This window comes from Cetorhinus maximus, chromosome 9 (assembly GCF_964194155.1).
Source record: "Cetorhinus maximus chromosome 9, sCetMax3.hap1.1, whole genome shotgun sequence".
NCBI classification, from domain to species: Eukaryota; Metazoa; Chordata; class Chondrichthyes; order Lamniformes; family Cetorhinidae; genus Cetorhinus; species Cetorhinus maximus.
The window spans coordinates 46,043,138-46,069,062 of NC_135887.1; the positions used below are offsets into that span (position 1 = coordinate 46,043,138).

Below are 25,925 nucleotides of genomic sequence, written 5' to 3' on the forward strand. Positions count from 1 at the left end.
CTTCACAAAGGAGACTATAGGAAATGCAGGTCATTGCAATTCTTTGTGGAATCCATATCATTGATATGCAGCAAGAAATTAATGCAAGAAGCTAAGTGAGATTTCCCATGTTTTAGTTTGTCGTTCCAGTTTTATCATTAGTGCCTGGATGAAACAATAAAACAAATCTGTGCCCTGCAACTAAATGTTCACCTTAGGTAACCTAATGAAGAAGAAAAACCTGCAAATTATTCTTATATGGAAGCAGAGCAGATACTCCTTAAGGTTGTTTATAGGAAGCAGATCGGATAATCTGTCTATGCATACCACATGGAACCTCTGGCTGCTATACTTTATGTTTTGATTAAGAAGTGTAATAGGTTGGTATAACGAATGAGTTATGGCTTTGGATGCAAAAAGTTAATGAGAAAAATAGTTTAACTGCTGCTGGGTCAAAATCCTGGAACTCCCTTCCTAACAGCACTGTGGGTGTATCTACAGCACATGGACTGCAGCAGTTCAAGAAGGCAGCTCATCACCACCTTCTCAAGGGTAAGTAGGGATGGGCAATAAATGTTGTCCTAGCCAGCAACACCCACATTCCATGAACGAATAAAAAAAAATTATTATTCTTTTCTTAACTTATACCTGACAAGGTGAAAGTGGAATCACAAGAATGTAGTTACATTTATACCCAACATTCATGGACATCTCCATTGCTGTACTCATAGAAACTGTCGATAACATGAGATGAAAGAAATAACTAGAAATTGACCATCATCATTAAACATAATAAAATTATTGCAGAGGAGAACCTTGACATGAGATCTACTGCTGCAGGGTCTAGATGCCTGATTTCCCTTACATTTGTAACAGTTAATTGTCAATGCCAGCAGCGTCAATTACTGGTAATTAACACCTATCTCTTGCACTTTCCGTCGGTTATCATGTAAAAAAATTAAAAACTTAAACATGCAAAGGCAAATCTAGTTAACAGGAGATGCCATTAAATGTCCTGCTGCAGCAAATGATGGTACATAATGTCTCAATAAAAAATACAACCCAAGAAAAATTAAAGTGATTGAAACTACAATTAAGCGATACGAATAGAACAAACAGTACATTTGGTTGGGAGCAGGGAAGCAGTGTAAGAAGAAAAGAGCTGATTCACCTGCAAAAGCCACAGATGTATATCATATGTTTTGGTGTCTCTCTCAGCACCTCTCCCAACTGGTGCTGACTGGTGCGGAATTATTTTAATATGTGTCCATTAGCACTTATAAAGCACTGAACCTCATCTTTCAGCCATGCGCTATTATCTATTCAACTGAAGCCAGATTAAATAAAATGGAGGGCTGCATTATAGAAGTTGAGTTATTTTAAAAGACAAATGCTTTAGCATTAAGATTGGAGGAAATTATGTAGTCGTAAGGACTATGGGGCCATTTAGAAACAATAGGCGGGACCCAATTCCGGGACTCCAGCCCCCGTTCCCAGTAACCCCAATTCATCCTAGGGTCTTAAAAGAAGTGTCTGGTGAGATAGTTGATGCATTGGTTTTAATTTTCCAAAATTCCCTAGATTTGGGGGAGGTCCCATTAGATTGGAAGATAGCAAATGTAACTATTATTCAAAAATGGAGGGAGACAGAAAGCGGGAAACTACAGGCCTGTTAGCTTAGCATCTGCCATAGGAAAGCTATTATTAAAGAAGTTATAGTAGGGCAGTTGGATAGGCTCAGGGTCATTAGGCAGAATCAACATGGTTTTGTGAAAGGGAAATAATGTTTAAACAACTTATTGGAGTTCTTTGAGGAAGTAACATGCATTGTGGATAAAGGGGAACCAGTGGATGTACTGTACTTAGATTTCCAGAAGGCATTTGATGAAGTGCCACATTAAAATAAAATGGTATGGGGGTAACATTTTGGCATGGATAGAAAATTGACTGGCTAACAGGAAGCAACAAGTAGGCATAAATTGGTCTTTTTCAGGTTGGCAAGATGGAACGAATGGTGTGCCACAGGGATCAGTGCCTCAACTGTTTACAATTTATATAAATGACTTGGATGAAGGAATGGATGGGATGGTTGCCAAATTTGCTGATGACACAAAGATAGGTAGGAAAGTAAGTAGTGAAGAGGACATAAGGAGGCTACAAAAAGATACAGATAGGTTAAGTGAGTGGGCAAAGATCTGGCAAATGGAGTATAGTGTGGGAAAATGTGAAATTCTACATTTGGCAGGGATAATAATAGAGAAGCATGTTATCTAAATGGTGAGAGATTGCAGAGCTCTGTGTTGGAGAAGGATCTAGGTGTCCTAGTGCATGAATCACAAAAGGCTAGTATGCTGGTATAGCAAGTAATTACGAATGCTAATCAAATGTTATCATTTATTGCGAGGAGAATTGAATACATAAGTATGGATGTTATGAGGAGAATTTTCTCTCTGTCGGGCGGGCTGGTCGGGAGCAGGTGTGGGCAGGCGCGGAGCCGATTGCTGCAAGCGATCGGCTGCGTGGTGCCATTTTACATGGGCGGGTCCATTAAGGCCAGCCCAGCGTGACGTGCACCCAGTAGCGCTCAGTGCTACCTATATGGGCGGGGGGAGGAGGGAGAGTCGGGCCCTGCGCTCTTTCGCGCATGTGCACGAAGGGCGCAGAAATCTCCCTGAGGCAGCTCTGTGCCTCAGGGAGATTAATTTAATAATAAAACATTAGAAAAATGAAAAAATAAAATTACTCAGACATGTCCCCTCGTGTGACATTGTCACATGAGCTGGGACTTGTTTATGAATTTTCATAAGACATTTTATTTAATTAATAAACAATTCATGAAACCTCACCCCACCTGTGGATGAGATTTCATGAAAAATGCGAAGGCTGCCTGGGCTCTTTGCCTGCCTGCCAACCTTAAGGTTGAATGGGCAGCTCAGTTAATTGAATTAATTACTATTTAAATGGCCTTAATAGGCCTTTGACAGTTTGGCGGATGCGCAGCCGACTCCGGTGCACGCCCACCAAACTGAAGATTGGAATGACGCGCAGTGACTTTGGGAAGCACGCCCGACGTCACCACGCGTCATTTTACACGTCAGCGCGCAGGGCCCACCCCCACACGCTGAACAGAAGATTCTAGCCTATGCTTCAGTTGTACAGGGCAATAGTGAGACCAGATCTGGAGTACCGTGTACAGCATTGGTCACCTTTTTTAAGGAAGGATGTAAATGCGTTAGAAGCAGTTCAGAGAAGGTTTACCAGACTAATACCTGGAATGGGTGGGTTGTCTTATGAGGAAAGGTTGGACAAACTAGGCTTGTATCCACTGGAGTTTAGAAGAGTAAGAGGTGACTTGATTGAAACGTATAGGCCAGAATCGTCGAATCAGCGTGTGGGGGTGGCCCCTGCTCGCCGACGTGTAAAATGACACGTGGTGACATCAGGCGTGGGCCCTGATGTCACCACGTGTCATTCAGACCTTCTGTTCGGCAGGTGCGCACAGGAGTTGGCTGCGCGCCTGCTAAACTGTCAAAGGCCTATCAAGGCCTTTTAAATATCAATTTAAATAATTAACATAGCTGCCCGTCCAACCTTAAGGTTGGCGGGCAAGCGAAGAGCCCAGGCGGCCTTCACATTTTTCATGAAACCTCATCCACGGGCAGGATGAGGTTTCATGAAGGTTTATAAACTTCAATAAAAATTTTTAATAAAATTCATAGACATGTCCCAGCTCATGGCTCAGGGCACATGTCTTAAAATGTTTTTCTTTCTTTATTTAAAATTTAAAAACTCAAACTAATGTCCCTGAGGCAGCTCTGTGCCTCAGGAAGATTTCTGTGCTCTTGTGCAGGCCCCCGACTCGGCCTACTCTGCCCGCCCGCACAGGGAATGCTCAGTGCTTCTGGGTACGTGTTACGCTGGGTGGGCCTTAATTGGCCCGCCCACGCAAAATGGCGGCGTGCAGCCGAGTGGGGCAGCGATGGGCTAATCACCCGCCCGCGCCCGCTCCCACCCAGCACCACTGACGTGGAGAAAATTCTCCCCATAAGTTCCTGAGGGGTCTTGACAGAGTGGATGTGGAGAGGATGTTTCCTCTTGTGGAAGAATCCAGAACTTAGGGTCACTGTTTAAAAATAAGGGGGTCACCCATTTAAAACAGAGATGAGGCAAACTTGCTTCACTCAGAGGGTCGTGGGTCTTTGGAACTCTCTTCCTGAAAAGGTTGTGGGAGCAGAGTTTTTGAATATATTTAAGGCAGAGGTGAATAGATTCTTTGTAAGGTTGATTTGATAGGTTATTTGGGGTAGGTGGGATGCAGATTTCAGGTTACTGTCAGATCAGCCATGATCTTAGTAAATGTTGGAGCAGGCTTGAGGGGCCGAATGGCCTATTCCTTATTCATATATTCATATGTATGTTCAGTATCATGGGATAATGGTATCAAGCCTGCACCCTGTACTCCAGACCTGCTCAGCTCCATTGCGGGTTAGGCATCTCCTGGCCCTGCAATTTTCGTGGAATCAGGCCAGCTTCTCCACAGCCCCTCAGAGGATTCAAGAACCATAGCCTGTATTCGGGAACCTTTTGACAGATACGCTCAAAAGGTCTTACCCATGCCACCCCATCCACCTCCAATGGCCCCTCATACCCTCCATGCCAACTCATGGCACTTCCATGCCATTCACCCAGTGTACACTCTGTAAAGAACCAATGAACCCTATCGTAACAATGGAATGTGTGGAACTGTTTAAAAAACATCCATTCATAATTTTCTTTAAAAAAAACTGCTGTTACTACAGCCCTATAAAGTGTCAATCAACCTGACCTTTAAGGTATCTATAACAGAAGTTATAAGCACTTGACACATCTTTATCTTGTGCAAATACACTTTGAACCATTGACAGAAAGAGATCACAGCTAAAAATAGCTTATTATATCATAAAATTGTCAATCAAGCAAAGTTTTCACTTCTCTTCACCTGTGCCAACAAAGTTAATATGTTTTAAGGGGGTCCCTGCTTTCAGCCAAGTCCCATTTAGCTTCCTCAATGACAGACATACTCATATTATTCCCTGCTGTAAATAACTGGGCCCAGTTTAAACATATTTTCTTAAGCCAACTCTTTCCTATCAGTGAAACTTATTTTCCCTCCTACCTCAACCAATGGCAAGTTCTATGACGTACCATCATATTCCACCCTAACATTAACTTAGCACTGGAATATTGTTATTGGAATAGACTCAGAGTCAGAAATTCAAATGTTACTAAAAATGTGTCACAATGTTCTTCAGTCCTTAATTTCTTGAATAAAATGTAAAAGAAAAAATTCCACCCAAGGCTCATTGTCAACTTTCTGTTGGGTATTTCGCAGTGAGGGTCACAGGTCAGCCCAGGGTGTGGCAGCGCTACCTTCAGGCATATGTTTGATTTTGGTGCCATTTACTGCCCTTTTACTGGGCAGAGGCGGGAAAGCACAAGCCTCCGTCCCCAAATGCAAGGCTGCATTCAATTGCAACTGGCAAACTGGCAGGTGGAACCCGCCCATTGCTTGAAAACACGAAAATCCCGGACAAAGTCAGTCATGAGACAGGTGGGTGTGTTGGAAGCCACAATAGGCCTGGGGCCTACATTTCATGAGCCTCAGAGGAAAATCCAGCCCATGGAGTGGGACTTGAACCAGAGATTCTGGCTCACAGACAGGGCTGCTACCTACTGAGCCACAAGAGCTCCGTGGAAGCAAAGCAATGAACTGATAACTTTTGAAATTCCCTTTCCTGAAACTCTGCCAAGCAATCGACAAACTCAAGCTGTGCTGGATGGATTGGTACGGAGAAAGGAAGCCCATACCCTGGCTAAAAAGCTCTGCTCGTCTGCTTTTATGATGCTCATTTTCTCCCTGTGTCTGAATTCAGTACTGCTTCTCAGAAATCTGTTTCGTAGGCATTTTGACCACTATGGAGTCCCATCCTGCCACTGTTATTTGTGTACGTGGTCCAAACATATGTGAACTAAACAAACTAGGGTAGAAATTCAGACTTTTATGGTTTGGTAGTCTTGTCAAAGTTCAGAATCAAAGTATCTGCTGCACACTAAACAAGGTTATCTCAGACGGGTAAAGAAGCTTTTAATCAATTCTATTTTCCAGGCAGATAAAGCATGAATTGGCACACCCAGCTCTTTACTTGGCATCATGAGATCGATCGCCTGGCTCTGGTTTACCATAGATAGCCTGACTCTCATAGATAATTCCATCAGCTGGCACTGATGATAGACTATATCATGCACATTTTTAGAATTTTAGATGCAATTGACTGCAAATAGTCATCCCATCATCTCCCTGACTGTATTTGTTTTATGTACCAGCTTTGAAGTCAAAAGGACAAAATAAAATTGAGCAGAAGTGACGCTCACGGCTTCCAATTTAAAAACCTCTTGCTGCTTTAACTGAAAAGATATCACATTGTAATTTTATCGGTTAAAGTGGCAATGTACCTTCATTTCCTTAAAAACCAACCATATTTTGGAATTTTGGTGTGCGTTGATCGCAGGGCTTCAGCCAATCAGGTTCATGCCCCCTTATGCTGTTTGAACTGAGCAGAGAACTTGTAACATTCCCATAAAACCTGCAATACAGGTGCCAAACAATATGCCTCTCAAGATTTAATTAAAGCATAATAGCCATTCATCAAGTTAAAGGCAAAATACTGTGGATGCTAGAAATCTGAAACAAAAACAAAAATTGCTGGAAAAGCTCAGCAGGTCTAACAGCATCTGTGGAGAGAAAGACAGAATTAACGTTTCGAGTCCATATGACTCTTCTTCGGAGCTAAAGAGAAGTAAAAAATGTGGTGAAATTTATACTGTTTAAGGGTGGTGGAGCAGATGAAGCTGGATAGAAGGCCAGCGATAGGTGGAGACAAAGGGGAGATTGCCAATGATGTCATAAACTAAAGGTCAATGTGGGGGTACTAGCTAAAATGGGTGCTGATGGTGACATTAAGGATAGAAAGCAGAATGTGATAATAGCCAGGCAAGGGAAAGCACTCTGGAAAGAACAACATGAACAAGGGACAGATGGCCCTAGTGGGGGGTGGGGTGTGGGGAGGGGAAGGTGGTGGGAAAAAGATTGAAAATAGGATAAAAGGTGGGGATAAAACAATGAATAAAAATAAACAAAAATAAAAATAAGCAGATAAAAAATAAAAATAAAGAAGTAAAAATGAATATAGAAAAAAGGGGATAATAAGGGGGGTGAGGATGGAGGAGGGAATTCATGGTCTGAAGTTGTTGAACATCAATATTGAATGGGTGCAAGATTGGTTAATTGTCTAAGGTGCTTGTCAATGAATGTAACAATTCAAGTTAATTATCCCCTAGAACTTCCTGTTGACAGCTCTATCCGTGATCTAATCAAGGAGCATCATAACTAGTGTGTCTAGAGCTGAACTGATGTGTTATTTGTCAAGAACAATGATCTAAACAATGCAAAAATCCATTTTGCTTTACAGCTGAGAGGGTCTTTCAGGCAGTAGGCACTATTTTTATTTATCCACAGGACATGAGCATTTCTGGTAAGACCAGCAATTCTTGCCCATCCTTAATTGCCCTTGAGAAGGTGGGACTGAGCCATCTTCCTGACAACTGGGTGGCGTGCTAGGCTCTTTCAGAGGGCAGTTGAAAGTCAACCACTTTGCTATGGGTCTGAAATCACATATAGGTCAGGCAGGCTGGGTAAGGATAGTAGATTTCCTTTCCTAAAGAACATTACTAAACAGATGAGCTTTTTTATATCAACCCAGGTCCTATTACTGATGCTAGCGTTCTGTTTATTTAATTGAAATTGCACAGCTGCTATTGCGAGATTTGAACATAGTCTTTGGATTATTCGGCAAGGACCCTGGATTTCTAGTTCAGTGACATTACTATTGTGCTACTGCTGTCAGGTATGAACAACAGCAGCATCTGCCTGTGCTGTGGGGCAATGGGGCAGCCGCATCATTTATATTCCTTTTTGAACAGAGTACAGTCATCGTCTGCACTTATGCTGTTGACTTTCACATGATAACAATGAAAATGTTAGAAAGGCAACAGATCTAAGCCGTGGGTGCCCAACAACACGGTCCCAGTTGACTTAGTCAGTGCCAGTATCGCTGGCACCAGACAGCATACAACAGAAATCCTTGATTAAGATGAGCCAATCAATTTTTTTTCCCAGACTTCCAGAATTGAAAGCATTACTAGTGGTGGAGAAGGCTGAATATGGTGAACGTTATGAGGAAGCATGCTAAGAATTAGTAATGCAATAATTAAATGATCACATATGGTTTGCTTCTAAATATTATGCAGTGAAACTGTTATTAAGCAAAAACACCACATTTTAGAAACTTTGGTATTTAGAAATGAGCCTATTCAAGTTACCAGGGGATCAGAAATCCTGAATCATTATTCTGCTACAAGAGAAACCAGTTTGACTTCTTAATGTAACTGCATTGGCATTCATAGAGTGCACCAATTATATCAGGAAAGTGAATTGCAGTCATGGGGCTGCACCATATGTGGTTAAATGATTATCTTGAATTTGTGTTTATCTATAGTATTCAACACTTCACTTACATAAGTAGAGCATGTGGCAGTCAGCTATGAAAAAATTACAGTACCTGACCTTGCATTTTATTGCAATGTTATTGCATTTCAGTGTGCAGTGGGCCTTGGAGCACACACAAAGTGAGGTAGATTAGAGCTTGCACATTTTCCAGAGATGTTCTATTTCTATTGATGGAGGAAAAAAAGGCCATACGTACTGTGTAGGCTTGCGAGACTTGCTATATATCTTAAAATAGCATATATAATTTTTCAGAATTGTAGCATTGATATCTAATGCTATGTTTTGATTTTCAGCAAAGCATAAATACACTAAGATAGTGTATTTATCCCAGCATCCCAGAAGGGTCTAATTCTAGTGCATGATAAAGATTTAGCTTAGCTGGGTAGAGAAACATTCTATTTGCGAATGCTTCTCGCAGGATTGTCAGCTGTAGACGTGTATCCACAGGGCAGAATATTCACCCTGTCGGGCAGGCGTGGCGGGCAGACCCGGGAGCGGCCGTGAAACCGACTGCTGCCCACGATCGGGCCCCGGCCGCGATTTCTCGCTGTCGGGCCACTTAAGGCCCGCTCAGCGAGAAACGCGGCCCGGCACTGGCCAGGAAGGGCCAAGCGGGGGCGGGAGGCTTTCGGCCGCCGGCTCCAGTGGCTGCCCGGCGGCCAGTTTAAAAACAGCCCAGGGAGCCCCAGTAAGGCTGCCAGGAAAGGACGTCTGTCTGCTGTTGTAACAATGGACCCGAGTGCAGCTGCAAATGTCAGGCGAGAGGGCAGATCAGGTGGGCACTTGGCCCCCTCCCCCACCCCCGCTTTTCTGATGAGTGCCTCACTGTCCTCCTGGAGGGAGCGGCTGCCAGGAGGACAGTGAGGCACTTGTCCCCAGAGATGGAAGGAGGAGGCCACCGCACCTCACCAAGAGGGCATGGGAAGGAGTGCAGCCCTGGTGAGCAGCCATGACGTGGTGCGGCACACCTGGGTGCAGTGCCGAAAACACCTCAATGACCTGCTGCGCTCAGGAAGGGTGAGGATCATGATGCCATGGGTCAGTGTGCAGAAGTGTTAAGGTGTGGCCATCCCCCCCTGTGGACCTCAGGGGTGTTAGAGTCTAAGTACCAACTGTCAATGATGCAGGAGCAGGCCAAGGGGGTGAGCCCTGGCTGCTTGGACTGAGTGCCTTGCGGTTTGAGGGCCATGACTAGGATGTGCCCTGCCAGGTGTTCCTCAGCTGGGGTTGGCCAGGCTGCAATGGCGCTGCAGGTAGAGAGTGGGCTAATCAATGCTCCTCTATCCTATCAGGAGAAGACAAGTCATAACCAAGCTGAGAGGTCACGTATGGGTGGAGGCCCACCCAACCTACTGCTGCTCTCCCAGTTCAAGCAGGACGCCCTCGAGCTCGAGAGCCCCGTGCAACTGGGCATGGAGAGGCAAAGGTAAGTGCAGTGCACAGAGGCGAGACTTTCAGATTGTGGAACCATTCCAGTGTAGTCTACTCATTGATGGGAGCCTTGAACCTGGAGTCCCCATTGATCATTGAAAGACGATGGCACCATGATACAGATCTCCATTGTCTAACCAGGATGCCTGGCATGCACAGTGACAGTGTGATGACTTTAACTAATGACATGTCCTTCTCCCTTTTAGGCTCACCAGCAGGTGTCCACCGGAGGACCACCGAGCATCATTTTCACCTGGCTCACACCCACTCTGTGAAGCAGGCACCAGCGCGGCTACCAGCACCTTGGTGGGCATTAGTTTGGTGGCTAATATCTCAGTGCACATTGGTGAGGGCACTTCACACTCACCTGAGGTGCAGGCAGAGGCAGACAGTGCCCTGGGCGACGTCAGTTGGAGGGCTGCTGGGGACCAGGGTGATGCTCAGCCAAAGGCTGATGATGGGCCTCTGATGTCGTCCATTAGGCAGCAGATGCTGGATGTCCATCAAGGTGTGCGGGATCTGGCGAAGATCCTTGCGAGTCTGTGTGCCATGGTCTCCGTGATGGAGGAGTCCATGCAGAGCATGAGCACTGTGTTGACCATCATGGGCAAGCACACTGCCTCCTCCATTGAGAGAGTGGCAACTCTTATGAAGAAGCAGCTCCAGAGACAGAACCAGGGGTTCCTGGAGTTGCGCTCAGACCTGCAAGCCCTCACACAGGCACTGATCTCAGGTGGTCAGTGTCAGTGTGGGAGATGGATGAGGCACCCAGTATTCCAGCCGGGTGCCCGTCTATCAATGGTGTGCAGGGAGCTCCAGAGCAACCTTATGTTGGCACATGAGCTGCCTGTTGTTTCTGCGGGCTTCTCTCAGGGCACTCTGGATGACAGCAGCAGCTCCTCCGCCCCTCTTCCAGTGACCGTCCCTTCTGATGATGACTGGCGAGATGCCAGCCATGGCACCAGCCACTCCCTCCCAGGTGGGGCCGGCACAGGCTCCACTGGCCAGAGGACGACCACCAAGGTCATCAAGGCCAACAGAACAGCACAGTCAGCAGGCTGCCTCCAATGCTGCTGCCAGCGAAGGGGGGCATCAAGACATAGTACTCGGAAATGCAAGTTAAAGGCACCATGAGCACAAGAGGCTGACAGGTCACAGGTGATTTTATTTTCATTTCTGTTTACTTTATCTATATTGGTCTGGGATTAAAGACCAGAACCGTTTATGTAAATAGTTTTGAACTGTCACAAGGAGATAAATTTTGTTTTTGTTGTCATGGCCTACGTAAGCTTCACCTTTTTATTTTATTGGTGCAGCGTATGCCAGTGTGTAATGCTGGATGTAAGTGGCTCTGAATGTTGTTGCACAGGCACTGAGTCTTTGTGTTCAAATGAAAGGGCCCTTTCAGACATCCGGGGTGGAGGCAGCAGCCCTGGTATGCGTTTGAAGCTGATCTTTGGCAGCCTAGCTGAAGGAACATTGAATCAAGGCGTCCCTGGTGTCCCTGCCTCTCTGGATGTTACAGAGGTCTGCTCCATGCCCTCGGAGTTCTCCTCACCGTGCTTCTCTTCTGACTCACGCCTGGATTCATTATCTGTGGCCTGTGCAGCTGCGTCAAGATCTTCTTCCTCCAGTGGGTCCCCCCTTGTCAGAGCCAGATTTTGGAGAGCGCACCATGTGACCACTATCAGTGACACCCGCTCTGGAGGCATTGTAGTGCTCCCCCTGAATGGGCCAAGCATTGGAAGCGTATCTTGAGAAGACCCAAGGTCCTCTTTACCACTGCCCTTGTGGAGGCATGATTCTTATTATAACGCTTCTCTGCTTCTGTTCTTGGGTGGGGGAGAGGTGTCATGAGCCACCTCTTCAACGGAGAACCCTTATCACCCAGCAGCCATCCATGCAGTCGGGCTGGAGCACTGAAGAGCCTCGGCTCCTGGGAATGTCTCAGGATGTAAGCGTCATGGGAGCTGCCAGTGTGCCTTGCACAGACTTGCAGAATCTGCATCCTGTGGTCACACACTATCTGAACGTTAATGGAGTGGAATCCCTTCCTGTTGACGAAGGCACCGGGCTGACCTTCTGGGGCCTTGATTGTCACATGTGTGTAATCGATGGCACCCTGGACGTGGGGGCACCGAGCAATCACTGCAAAACCTCTGGCTCGCTCAGCCTGGCTGGCCTCGTCTATACGGTAAAGAATAAAGGTCAGTACCCGCCTGAACAGAGCTTCTGTCACCAGCTTAACGCAAATGTGGACAGCTGATTGGGAGACTCCACACAGATCACCCACTGAGCTCTGGAAAGATCCAGAGGTATAGAAGTTGAGGCCACTGTGGCCTTCGGAGCCACTGGCATGGGGTGTCCACCCACACAGCTGGAGCTGATCTCAAGCTCAATCATCTGACAGATGGAGGTCACTGTCTCCCTGGAGAGGTGGAGCCTTCTTCGGCATTGCACCTCGGACATATTGAGGTAGCTGCATTGCCGCCTGTAAACCATGGCAGCAGGATAGTGGCATCTTCTGTGGCCTCTTCTGCCTTGGACTTCCTGCTGGCTGTGCGCCCTTGTGCCTGTGCCTCTCCTCCCACAGGTCCCTCCACTGGAAACTACATAGGGACATCTCGCCTCCTCCTGCTCCTGCCCCTGTCTTCTTCCTCAGAGGAGGAGCCTCTGGCGGAGACCACAATCCCCATTTACCAGGGTAAGGGAAGGCTGTCCAATACCTGGAAGGGTCCACACGGTCTGAATCCTCCAGGGGCCTGGCAGACAACAATGAGTCTTGAAATGAAGCCCCAAACAGAGATGAAGCTGCCAAGCACCAATAAGCAACCAGCTACAACCTATGGCTAAAAGTGCTCACTACTCACACTGGCAATGCTGCTGATCCTTTATGTCCCACCCCCCTCCCCCGGCTTGGATGAGGTTTGTGAAAATGTCGGCTGGCCACCTGCCTGTTTTGCCTGTGCGATGGGCAGAAAATCGCGCGGACAAGGTAAAATCACAGTCAATTGGACTGTTAAGGGCCTTAAATGGCCTGTTAATTAATGGTGGGCACCCGCGCATGGCTGCCGAGCGAGATATCGTGTGAGTGCAGGATGACGACAAGACGCCAAATGTCATCGTGCACTATTTTACTCCCGATCAGGTTGGGTGCACGCCCACCTGCCGGATGAAAAATTCGGCCCATAATTTTTTTAAATATTCATTCACGGGATGTGGGCTTCACTGGCTGGGCCAGCATTTATTGCCCATCCCTAGTTGCCCTTGAGAAGGTGGTGATGAGCTGCCTTCTTGAGCCGCTGCAGTCCATGTGGTGTAGGTACACCCACAGTGCTGTTAGGAAGGGAGTTCTTAATTTGGCTAAGGACTGGAAAGTTGACACCCCTTCCCCTACCTCCCTGCTCTGTGTGATCTTGCACAATCTATCCATCATCAAAACTACTTAATTCTTCTTCTATGACATTGGCTCATCCCTTTAGGACTTCCTCCGTAAATCCCTGTGCAACTCCTCCTCACTCTGCCTTTGAAAACCTTCTTAAACTCCTCTTTTCAACAAACCTCTCAGTCAAGTCTCAGACTTCCTGTGACATGGCCCAACTGCAAGTTCTTTATTCCTCTTATCTATTTTTTTCCTGCTCACTACACTGTTAACTGCCTTGGGATGTTGAGCCTTTTTGTTCCTTCTCTTGCCAAGTTTCTTCACTGTTCTCGACTCCTTAAAATGTTGACTGCTTATCTAACCGCCCACTCTTTATGTGTAAGCACCAATTGTCAATCTACATGACCACATAAGGGTATCACAGTTGTGCTGTAACTTATCCTTACTCGATGCCCAGTTATGTGTACTTCTGCATAGCAATCAGAAAGGCCAGCGCTACATGATTTCCTCCTCTCCGGCCTGAGCCACTGAAACTAATTGCAGGACCCTTCGGATCTGCCTGGCTGAGATTAGTCAACACAGGCAAGTTAAACCGGCAATTTTACCAGCTTGTATTGCTGAGCTATTTACTGAATAAATTCTCTGAGTCAGCAAGGCGATCTGAGCTGTATCTTTTCAGAAAATAAAGCTCTCTAGATGGTTCCGACCCAAGTCCACACATTTAAATTAAAACAAATCTATACAAACTTTAGCTTTGTTTACTTCAGAGACTGAGCTTGAGCTTCCTCTGCCTACGACCTCTTTAGAAGAGTATTATACCTTTTTATAACTAATTTTGAGGTTTTGTTTTCTGAAACACTTTTTATATCAAATTGAAATAAAACTATTTTCGTTCTGATTTGTTTGTCTTGAAGGAATGTGACGACATGTTTAAATCATCTAACATCTTTTTGCAGTTGGTAACTGTGCCAACAAAGCTAATTGAGCTGCTAAGAGAATTTATTAATATACTTCCCATGTTTAATTCATTATTAATTACAACAAAATGTCTCATTAACAGAACATTAGTGAAATAATGATTGATAATCCAGTACTTCTGTATCTGCTGTGAACAGTATTAAATAATTAGGCATAAAGTTTGTAAAGCCTGCCAAGAATGTGAATAACTTACTGCAGACATGGAGGGCACTACTTTGGACTGGCACAGCATCACATTATGGTACTTAAGTTTTTCCCTTCAGTTGACCAATTTCTTATCTCCAACTGGGAAATATTGGGCAATTGACTTTTCTGCTGCTGTCAGCAAGTCTGTGTCATAATCAGATGGCAGGGGCTCCTACAGAAATATAAATATTAGCTGTTTTGTCTTAAATATCAGCCTTGTTCCATTGGTAGTGGTCTCACCTCTGAGTCAGAGAGCTGTTGGTTCAAGCTCCACTCCAGGATGTGAGCAAGTAATACGCCATCACATTTCAGTGCAGCTAGTTGGGTGCTTTCCTCGACATGCTAGCTGATAAATCTGCCAATGGGTTCTCTACTACTATCTACCACAAGCCTACTTTCACCGTTAAATATGTGCATTGGGTTCCCTATAGTTCCAGTGCTATAAGATTGTCCTTTTTGGCAATCTCTAAAATAAGGCCCAAGCCATTTGCTCACTGTGCAAGCTTGATGCTGAACTAGGGCACATCAAAGCCATCCTGCAGGATAATGGCTACCCTGATCAGATAATTGCTCGCTATATATCGCGCAAACTCATGAATGGGCTTAAGGTTGCCAATTTCAGTCCTGAAATGTGTCCAGTCTATCCCAGATTACCCTCAAATGGCAAGATATCTCAAAAATTTGGGCAACAGGTGAAGCTAGCTGTTTCCCGCTGCTACTATACAGTAGCAACACGAGTGGTATTTGCCACTAACAGGTTGCTGCCATCAAGTCAAAAAGACATTTTGCCAGCACACAAATGAGTAATGTGATATATGAATTTCAGTACTGGTGTGATGCCAGGCATGTAGGCTGCACGTCCCAATGACTGGCAAATCAAATCAAACAGCACACCTGTTTGATTGTCTGCAACAGGCAAAGTACTGACTGTACCCAACCAGCCTGTGCTTGAAAAACTCAAAACATAATGTCTAACATTGGATGTGATTCTGCGATTAGACAACGCTTGCTAATCAATCCTGACTGTGCTAAGAATTACACTGATAACCAATTTAAGATTTTCAGTCAGTCTCGCAGTGTGGCTCACTTACATGTGCTAGAGGCCACATATATTCACACATAGGGCTCTGTCCTTTGCAAACGGAAGGGGCATGCCCATGCATTGTGCCTTTTTCAACTAAGCAAAAGCCTGGGGGAAAAGCCATTCCCTGGTTCATTCCCCATGGCAATGCCTTGACCAATCAGAGTGGGCCTGTCTGGTTTGAATTTAAATGAAAGCTTGGCAGTTAACTGCACTCCATGATAATGCCTCTACCAATCAGAGTCCACATGCCAACCAATCAGCACTCTCTTCTCGTGCAATATAAATTGTTGTTCCCTTTACAAATGGTATTCTTGCATCTGTCCTGATGAGTGCAAGATGAAAAGCTTCAACAGCGTGTCCCTTTTTTCTGTAATACACATTTGAAATTATTAGAAAAATAATTATACTGCAAGAGTACAGCAAAAATATTTGAGTTATATATCCATATAAAAATAGATTGTGCAGTTTCAGGCAGTTTGAATACAAAGTTAAAGACCTAAATGATCCATGGAATGAATTAGAGGCTTTATATAAAAGAATGCTGTGAACTCCAAAATGTCAGATTTTACGCTTTTTCTCTGCATGTTGAAAACTACCAATCATGTTATGATTTATTTTATGACGCAGCGAAGCAACTTCAGTCCTTAGGAGGACATATGTTTAAAGAAGCACAACTCCAGACCCAATATAATCTTTCATGCCATGGTTTATACGAAACACCTACCTACCAATGTCAGTCGCCTTGTATATAGTTAGTCCGTTGGAACTTAATACAACTGAATGTCTCTCTAGTTTATACTCTATGCTTGCTCAAGGCTAGGCATGACTGTTATGGCAATTGGATACATCTTCCAATAATGTGTCAAGTTGTCTTATGACAGGTGTGGCAGGAATCCAATGAACTCTATGTTCATCGCTGTTGTACAAATTCACCTCAGCTCAAACCTCAACTTTGGACCCCCAGCTTAATTGATCAGTTCAAATGGACTGTAAACATTTCCACTTCCTGCACTGAGGAGCTCTTGCAGTATAATTGATAAATTAGTGACAGATTAGCAAGGAGAAAGACTTCTCCCCATGAATCAGGCAACTGTCCTCATTCTTTCAAAGGCCGAGCAACCTGGTGTATATTTTCAGCATTTTCTGTTTTATATTGGAAATGATTAGTCCTGATTTGTGAATAGTTTTGTTCTGTGGATTCGTTGGTGTTAAAAATTGGGGTTACCGATTCATTTTACTTAAAAAGATATTACAAATAGGGGGGTTACAAATCACCTGCCTGAGATGATTTTTGACCTCCTGTCTCAATGCTGCAAGGAAAACATTGTAAGCCGCTGCTTTACATAGTTCTCTGAAACTGCAACAGTTAAACAAAGCATAGTGATTTCTGGGCGAGTAAAATTGAAATTTCATGGGAGCAGAGAGTTTTCACTGAGATTAGAAATGTAGTAAGATAGCCTCTTGCTTCTGTGTCTAATCTTTCCTTTTAAGTGCATTGCTGGTAAGTTACTTAAGGATAATTCAGTATGCTGCCTCTTGCACTGCCATCCATGAGCTATAACTGTCAAGTTTTCCAAATCATTATCATTCATCTTGGCTTCATTCTCCTGTTTATTCGGTCTTCTTATTGCAATGAGGGGCAGTGTACAGATTGAAACCAGTAGGTGGCACTAATATGTAAACATTTTTAAAAATCTCTGAAACTTTGTTGTTAACTGTAGTAATCTGAAATATAATATGCCTTTAAGATGAGTATTGTATTGTAAGGTCAAATGATCTTATTGTCCAATAGCAGGGTAGTGTGGGCTACCCTTATGTGAGAGTCTTGAGTGAGTCACTGATGAGTGAAGGCAGAGTTTTATGTTGTGAGCACACAAGTGCAGCTGCTGAGCTAGTTTGTAAATAAACAACATGTGTTTATTCTAACAACAACCCGCTGATGTTCTCTGTCTCTGTACCGATTTAGTCACCCCGAACAAAGCGTGAAGCCTGGATCCTTTAGCTCCAACAAACCAAAGGCACTGGATCCACCAAACTGGCAATGAGAGCAAAAGCACAAAAAATCACAGAAAAAAACTATGTAAAAAGCGAGAAAAACGAAGGAAGCCAGAAGAACTGAAATCGAGCTGTACCTCACACAGTGGCTGCAAGCTAAAGAAAATTTCCTTCTGAGCATTGAATTAATTCCCTAAGAGATGCCGCAATTTGGAAGAGTGGAGCCATTCAATCCAACTTCGGAAGACTGGTCTCACTATGTTGAACACCTCGCGTTCTTTTTCCAGGCAAAGGACATTGCGGGGGAGAAGAGGCGCGCGATCCTTCTGTCCACGTGTGGGAGTAAGACATATGGGTTAATTTAAAATCTTTTGGCGCTCAGTGCCCCAGACTCCAAAAGTTTTGGTGATTTAGTGAACCTCGTAAAGCATCATTGCCAGCCCAAGCCGTCAGTGGTCATACAAAGGTTTAAATTCAACTCAAGAATTAGAGCTGTGGGGGAGACAGTTGCTACTTATGTGGTGAGTCTGAAGCAACTAACTGAATATTGCGAGGTTGGTACTTGTATCAATGATATGCTTAGAGATCGTTTGGTGTGCGGTGTAAATGAAAATGCGATTCAGAGGAGATTGTTGGCTGAAACAAATCTAGGTTTTCCGAAGGCATTGGAAATCATTCTTGCGATGGAAGGTGCAGTGCGAGACTCAGAAGACATTCGAGGAGCGCAAAATGGAGCCTTACTCCATGCTGGGCAGGGAGCTTCAACCAAAAGGAGCGCAAAAGCGCAGAGCTTTGTTGTGAAGCGCAAAGCAGCCACCACTAGCAGACAAATTAAAAAGGAAAACTCAGCAGCAAAAGCATGGCATCATAGTAACAGAGATGGAAGTAGACAGCCCCGTAATGAAACACAATTTAAAAAGATTGAATGTTTCTTCTGCCATCGATATGGACACCTCATCAGAAATTGTAAAGATAGAATCAGGCAGACTGTCAGACACAGGCAAAAACCCAATGAGGTAAATTGTTTTGAAAGGCCTGATGTAATAAATGCTGGTATCTATTCACAACATAATTTAAAGGTAGGAAGAACGGAGCCTATCTATGTAACCATGGGCAGGATTTTTCCATTGGCATGCTGGGGGTGGGCCTGACATGCTGACGCGCAATGACGTCGGGCGTGCGTCCCGACGCCATCGCGATATTTCGTTCAGCGGACGTGTGCCAGAGTTGGCTGCGCACCCACCAAATTGTTAAGGGCCTATTCAGGCCATTAAGGAAGCAATTATTTTCATTCGTAATGCTGCCAGCCTAACCTTAAGGTTGGTGGGCAGGCGAAGAGCCCTAGCGGCCTCTGCATTTTTCAGGAATCCTGGCAGCGCGCAGCCAATCATAGGGGGCAATCGGCTGTGTGTGCGCCCACGCCCGCTCCCACTCAGCACCCCCCCCCCGATGGGGAGAAAATTCTCCCCATGTGTTTATTCTAACAATGACCTACTAATGTTCTGTCTCTGTACCAACCCAGTCACCCCAAACAAAGCATGCAACCTGGATCCGTTAGCCCCAGGAAACCAAGGGCACTGGATCCAACATTAACCTGTTAACGTTTCGAGCCTTCATGGCCCTTCGGCAGAACTGGAGCATAGTTAGAAGAAAGGAGAAATATAAATTGGTTTAAGGTGGGGGGGGGGGGGGGGGCGGAAGAGACACATTGAGGGTGTGATGATTGTGGAGATGAGCAGATAATCAAAAGATGTCACAGACAAAAGGGTCAAAGAGGTGTTGAAGGTGGTGGTCTTTGTCTGAGAAAAGTGCTAATTAAGAATGGAAGACAGGATATTCAAAGTACAGCTCTAGTGGGGGTGGGGTGGAAAGACTAGAGGTTTTAGTTTTAGATTTAAAAATAATGGAAATAGGTGGGGAAAGAAGAATCTATATAAATTATTGAAAAAAAAGGGGGCGGGGGGGTAGGAAAAGAAATGGGGTGGGGATGGGGGGAGGGGGAGTTTAAGATCTAAAGTTGTTGAATTCAATATTCAGCCCAGAGGGCTGTAAAGTGCCTAGTCGGAAGATGAGGTGCTGTTCCTCCAGTTTGCGTTGGGCTTCACTGGAACAATGCAGCAAGCCAAGGACAGACATGTTGGCAAGAGAACAGGGTGGAGTGTTAAAATGGCAAGCGACAGGGAGGTTTGGGTCTTTCTTGCGGACAGACCGCAGGTGTTCCGCAAAACGGTCGCCCAGTTTGCGTTTGGTCTCTCCAATGTAGAGGAGACCGCATTGGGAGCAACGAATGCAGTAGACTAAGTTAGGGGAAATGCAAGTGAAATGCTGCTTCACTTGAAAGGAGTGTTTGGGCCCTTGGACGGTGAGGAGAGAGGAAGTGAAGGGGTAGGTGTTGCATCTTCTGCGTGGGCATGGGGAGGTGCCATAAGTTGGGGTTGAGGAGTAGGGGGTGATGGAGGAGTGGACCAGGGTGTCCCGGAGGGAACGATCCCTACGGAATGCCGTCAAGGGGGGGTGAAGGGAAGATGTGTTTGGTGGTGGCATCATGCTGGAGTTGGCGGAAATGGCGGAGGATGATCCTTTGAATGCGGAGGCTGGTGGGGTGATAAGTGAGGACAAGGGGGACCCTATCATGTTTCTGGGAAGGAGGAGAAGGCGTGAGGGAGGATGCGCGGGATATGGGCCGGACACGGTTGAGGGCCCTGTCAACGACCGTGGATGGAAAACCTCGGTTAAGGAAGAAGGAGGACATGTCAGAGGAGCTGTTTTTGAAGGTAGCGTCATCAGAACAGATGCGACGGAGGCGAAGGAACTGAGAGAATGGGATGGAGTCTTTACAGGAAGCGGGGTGTGAGGAGCTGTAGTCGAGGTAGCTGTGGGAGTCGGTAGGCTTGTAATGGACTCCGTCGCATCTGTTCTGATGACGCTACCTTCAAAAACAGCTCCTCTGACATGTCCTCCTTCTTCCTTAACCGAGGTTTTCCATCCACGGTCGTTGACAGGGCCCTCAACCGTGTCCGGCCCATATCCCGCGCATCCTCCCTCACGCCTTCTCCTCCTTCCCAGAAACATGATAGGGTCCCCCTTGTCCTCACTTATCACCCCACCAGCCTCCGCATTCAAAGGATCATCCTCCGCCATTTCCGCCAACTCCAGCATGATGCCACCACCAAACACATCTTCCCTTCACCCCCCCTTGACGGCATTCCGTAGGGATCGTTCCCTCCGGGACACCCTGGTCCACTCCTCCATCACCCCCTACTCCTCAACCCCAACTTATGGCACCTCCCCATGCCCACGCAGAAGATGCAACACCTACCCCTTCACTTCCTCTCTCCTCACCGTCCAAGGGCCCAAACACTCCTTTCAAGTGAAGCAGCATTTCACTTGCATTTCCCCTAACTTAGTCTACTGCATTCGTTGCTCCCAATGCGGTCTCCTCTACATTGGAGAGACCAAACGCAAACTGGGCGACCGTTTTGCGGAACACCTGCGGTCTGTCCGCAAGAAAGACCCAAACCTCCCTGTCGCTTGCCATTTTAACACTCCACCCTGTTCTCTTGCCAACATGTCTGTCCTTGGCTTGCTGCATTGTTCCAGTGAAGCCCAACGCAAACTGGAGGAACAGCACCTCATCTTCCGACTAGGCACTTTACAGCCCTCTGGGCTGAATATTGAATTCAACAACTTTAGATCTTAAACTCCCCCTCCCCCCATCCCCACCCCATTTCTTTTCCTACCCCCCCGCCCCCTTTTTTTTCAATAATTTATATAGATTCTTCTTTCCCCACCTATTTCCATTATTTTTAAATCTAAAACTAAAACCTCTAGTCTTTCCACTCCACCCCCACTAGAGCTGTACTTTGAATATCCTGTCTTCCATTCTTAATTAGCACTTTTCTCAGACAAAGACCACCACCTTCAACACCTCTTTGACCCTTTTGTCTGTGACATCTTTTGATTATCTGCTCATCTCCACAATCATCACACCACACCCTCAATGTGTCTCTTCCGCCCCCCCACCCCCCCCCCCCCCCCCCCCCACCTTAAACCAATTTATATTTCTCCTTTCTTCTAACTATGCTCCAGTTCTGCCGAAGGGCCATGAAGGCTCGAAACGTTAACTGATTTCTTCTCCGCCGATGCTGCCAGACTTGCTGAGTTTTTCCAGGTAATTCTGTTTTTGTTTTGGATTTCCAGCATCCGCAGTAGCTTTTAGCTTTTTGTTTTTACCAACATTAACCTAAGTTGTTATGTGTCAATAGGAGAAGCAGTAAAACCATCACAACAGCATTAAGATGAGCTGAAGCATTTGCCTATTTCTTAGATGACTTGTGCCATTGTAATATTATAATAGCCCCAATAGTGATTTTTGCAGGTTTATTTTCATTCTTTTAAAGTGAAATTAAAATAAGATCTCATAATGTTATAAATTATGCTAAAACTTTAAAAGGGATTTTAGTGGCAGAGTAAATAGTTACAGATAAAGGTGTAGATTTTGGTCTGGTCCCAAATTCACTGAACAATGTCATGTTGCAAGTCACTGAAACCCACCAGTCAGCCTGAACCCTGTGGACATAGGTTTTGTGGACTGTACTATTGATCGTCCAGCACATAAAGGGCATGGTATGTACCAGTTTGACTCAGTTGTTAGACATTCATTTCCGGAAGGCTGTGGGAATTGAGGAGATAATCTAGGTAATCTATTTCAATGCTGTACTGACGAATGCAACGTTGTTCCATATCTTAGATAAAGCATTAAACTAAGGTCTTATCTGCCTATTGAAAGAAAAACTTACATTTATATAGCATCTTTCACAACCACTAAATATCCCAAAGCACTTTACAGTCAATTAAGTAGCTTTGAAGTGCAATTGCTATTGTAATGTCGGAAACACAGCAGCCAATTTGTAAACTCCCACAGGCAGTAATGTGATAATGACCAGATAATCTGTTGTTTTATTGTTGTTTGAGGGACAAATATTGGGCAGAACAAATAATTCACTTGCTCTATTTTAAACGAGTACCACAGGCTCTTTTACATCCACCTGAGAGGGTAGATAGGGCCTCAAGTTAAGGTGTTCTCCAAGAGGCAAAACCTCTGACAGTGCTACATTCCCTCAGTACTGGAGGGTCAGCAATACTTTTTGTGCTTAAGCCCTTGAGTGGGATTTGAACCCACAACCATCTGACGCAGAGGAAAGAAGCTACCAACTAAGCCACAACTGACACCACATGGCCCTTTTGGAAGAAGTGCAATGAGTTTTCTCATGTCCTGACCAACTTTCATCCCGCAACCAAAATGATTAAAATCAGTTTTATTGGCCATTTACCTCATTTCCATTAGGTGGGACTGGCTGTGTGCTAAAAGGTTCTCTTGATTGCTTATGTAACAACTGTTATTGAACTTTAAATGTAATTTATTGGATCTGGAGTGTTTTGGGGCATTTTAAGGGGCAATATAAATTCCATGTTTTTCTTTCTAAGAGGGCATGTAGGAATGTTCCATTACACTGCACAGATGAGGAGAAATTGATTTTAATCCTTAACACAATAATTGTCTCCAAATTCTGTCATATTATATTGCAGATATGGTAACAGTAAAAAACTAAAAGTGCTATTTGTTACTGCAAAAGTTTAGCAGACTTAAATGAAAACTAAGTAAACTAAAAGGAAGCAATTAAAAAAGAAAAAAGTGAAACAAGGAACAAAAAATCAATTTGTAGTTAAAAAATTAATATGAATTAAAATGAAGCCTTTGAATGGATTGAGGAAGGTTGATGAGTTGAAGTAGAAGCCTTTCCTTGTGAAGATAAACAACACTAAAACAAAAATCATGAGTCTTAAACAAAAGGTAAGGCCTGTGACAGGGTGCAAGATGAGAGAGATTAAATGACGAAAGGGATGATGCTGTAAGTCAAAAAGAGATGGTAGTGGGATAATAAAGGAGGAAAATGATGACTGTATCAGTGCCATTTCCTGCTTTCGCCAGGAACTGGAAAATTTCATCAACTTTGCTTCCCACTTACACCCTTCCTTTGCCTTCATATGATCAACCTCCAACTCTTCCCCTCCTTGACTTCTGTGTCTTCATTTCTGGGGATAGGCTATCGACCAATATCCATTATAAATCCAATAATTCCCACAGCTAATTTGACTACACTTCAACCCACCCCACTCCCTGTAAGGTCTCTATTCCATTCTCTCAGTTTCTCCATCCCTATCATATCTGTCCTGGTGATGAACCTTCCATATCAGTGCTTCCGATATGCCTTCCTTTTCCCTTATTGAGGATTCCCCTCCACCATGATTGGTAAGGCCCTTTTACGCTGTCCGCTTTATTTCACATAATTATGCTCTCCCAGAACCTTTGCTTCTGGAACCAGGTTAGGGTTCCCCTTGTCCTCACCTTCCACCCTACCAGTCTTCATATTCAACTCCAGGGTAATGCCACCACCAAAACATCTTCTTTTCTGAAGTGACTTCCCTCTGCGACACCCTGGTCCACTCAATCACCCCAACGCCCCTCCCTTTCCCACAGCATCTCACCATGCAAGTGCAGGAGCTGCACTGCCTGCCCTTTTACCTCCTGCTTTCCCATCTTCCAGGTGTAACAGTCATTTACTTAAACGTCTTTCTATTTCAAATACTGTATTTGCTGTCCACAGTGTGGTCTCCTCTACACTGGGGAGATTGAGCACCGATAGGGTGACCACTTTTTTGAACACCTCCATTCAGAACACAACTGTGACCCTGAGCTTCCAGTCACCCATCATTTTAATTCTCTGTCCCACTGCCACTCTGACCTCCCTGTCCTCGAACTCCTGTGCTATTACAATGATGTTCAACATAAGTTTGAGGAACATAATCATGGTGCAAAGACTTTAGACAAGCCATTTTAAACTCATATAAAACACATCATAGATATTATTGTACTTTTTTAACTTATTGATTAACATTTTTAGCTGAAATTCTGGTCTTCATTATTTTAATGAAATCGCTAATTTATTAGCAGTTCATTGATTACAATTGAAAGAAAGAAGAAAACCTCCTAGTCAAAAAATAGATTTTAGTTCAGATATTCCAAATAAATTAGCAGAATTTTATTGAATAATACTATTTAATGGTCCATTTTCCACTTTTAGCTGAAAAATAATCCTGTATTGAAATTTAAATTAGCTTTACAATTTGATTAGTTTTGAAATATATTAGTTATAATGGAGGGTCAATAAAGGAGGGTGACTCTTTGTGGGTCAGAAGACTTCTCTTCTGCAAAAGTGGCGATACAAGCTGCCTGGAAGGAGTTGCTGGTGCTGGTCAATATGGCCCCTCTTGTTCAGTCAATCAACGACAAAATGTTGTTGTTTTTAAGCATTCTTTGAGGCGTCAAAGTTAATTGGACTCAGCAATGTCCCCATCTAGAGAGAGCAAGGTATGATATATATGCTTCTATTCTAATGTCATGTTGAACTACATTTATTTTTCTCCTCCAGTTTTCTCCTTTTGTCCACCCTGTCTTCAAGCCTGCAGTTCCTATGGGCTGTGTTTCTAAGCACGTTGGCAGCCCTGTAGTACCTCATCTAATGGTTGTGCTTTGTGCATAAACCTGGATACAGAGTGCTGCCAGGTTATCATAGTGCTACCCTGTTGCTGCCCAAACCTTCAACACCAGCACTTTCAGCAAGTGCCACTGAAGGTTAATGGTGGTAGGAAGTCCAATATAGAGAACATCACATTATACTTGCATCTTTTTTTTTCAAAACATCTGGCTAACAGATTCCCCTGTGTGTCAAATCAATTTACTTCCGCATTTTCGAATGCACTTTCATAACTTCCTTTGTTGCAACTAATTTTTACAGTTCACAAAATAAAATTAGGATGTTTGAATAACGTGAAAATAGGGCAAAATGGTCCGGTCCCATTGGTGATGGGTGTCATGGCAGGCTTTGGGGGGGGGTGGGAATTCGGCAATGAGGGGCAGAAACTGGTTTCATGCCGGCGCGAAATCACAGCGAGATCACCCGATGCTGTCCGCCATGGCCGAACATGAATCCCATTTGAGGCCAGCATGAACACAATTTGCATCCCACTAATGGGATGCAAAGTAAGACCTGACCGGAATTGTCCTCCCACGCCCGATTTACCGTTACGCCAGAGGGAAAACACACTGGCCCAAAACATGTCTGGCCAAGTGGGACGTGCAGAAGTCGGGACTCACTGTTGCGGCCTTGCTCAGATCATGGGCATCTGAGAAGAAGAAGATGCCGGAGCCCTACAGGCACCAG

The 25,925-nt window shown here is 44.7% G+C and overlaps 1 protein-coding gene across 1 annotated transcript in view; it reads right to left on the reverse strand.

Moving 5' to 3' along the window:
• Nucleotides 1-25,925, reverse strand: part of LOC144684618 (sodium- and chloride-dependent GABA transporter 1) — a 138,582-nt gene that overhangs the window by 65,047 nt on the left and 47,610 nt on the right. The window lies entirely within an intron of this gene.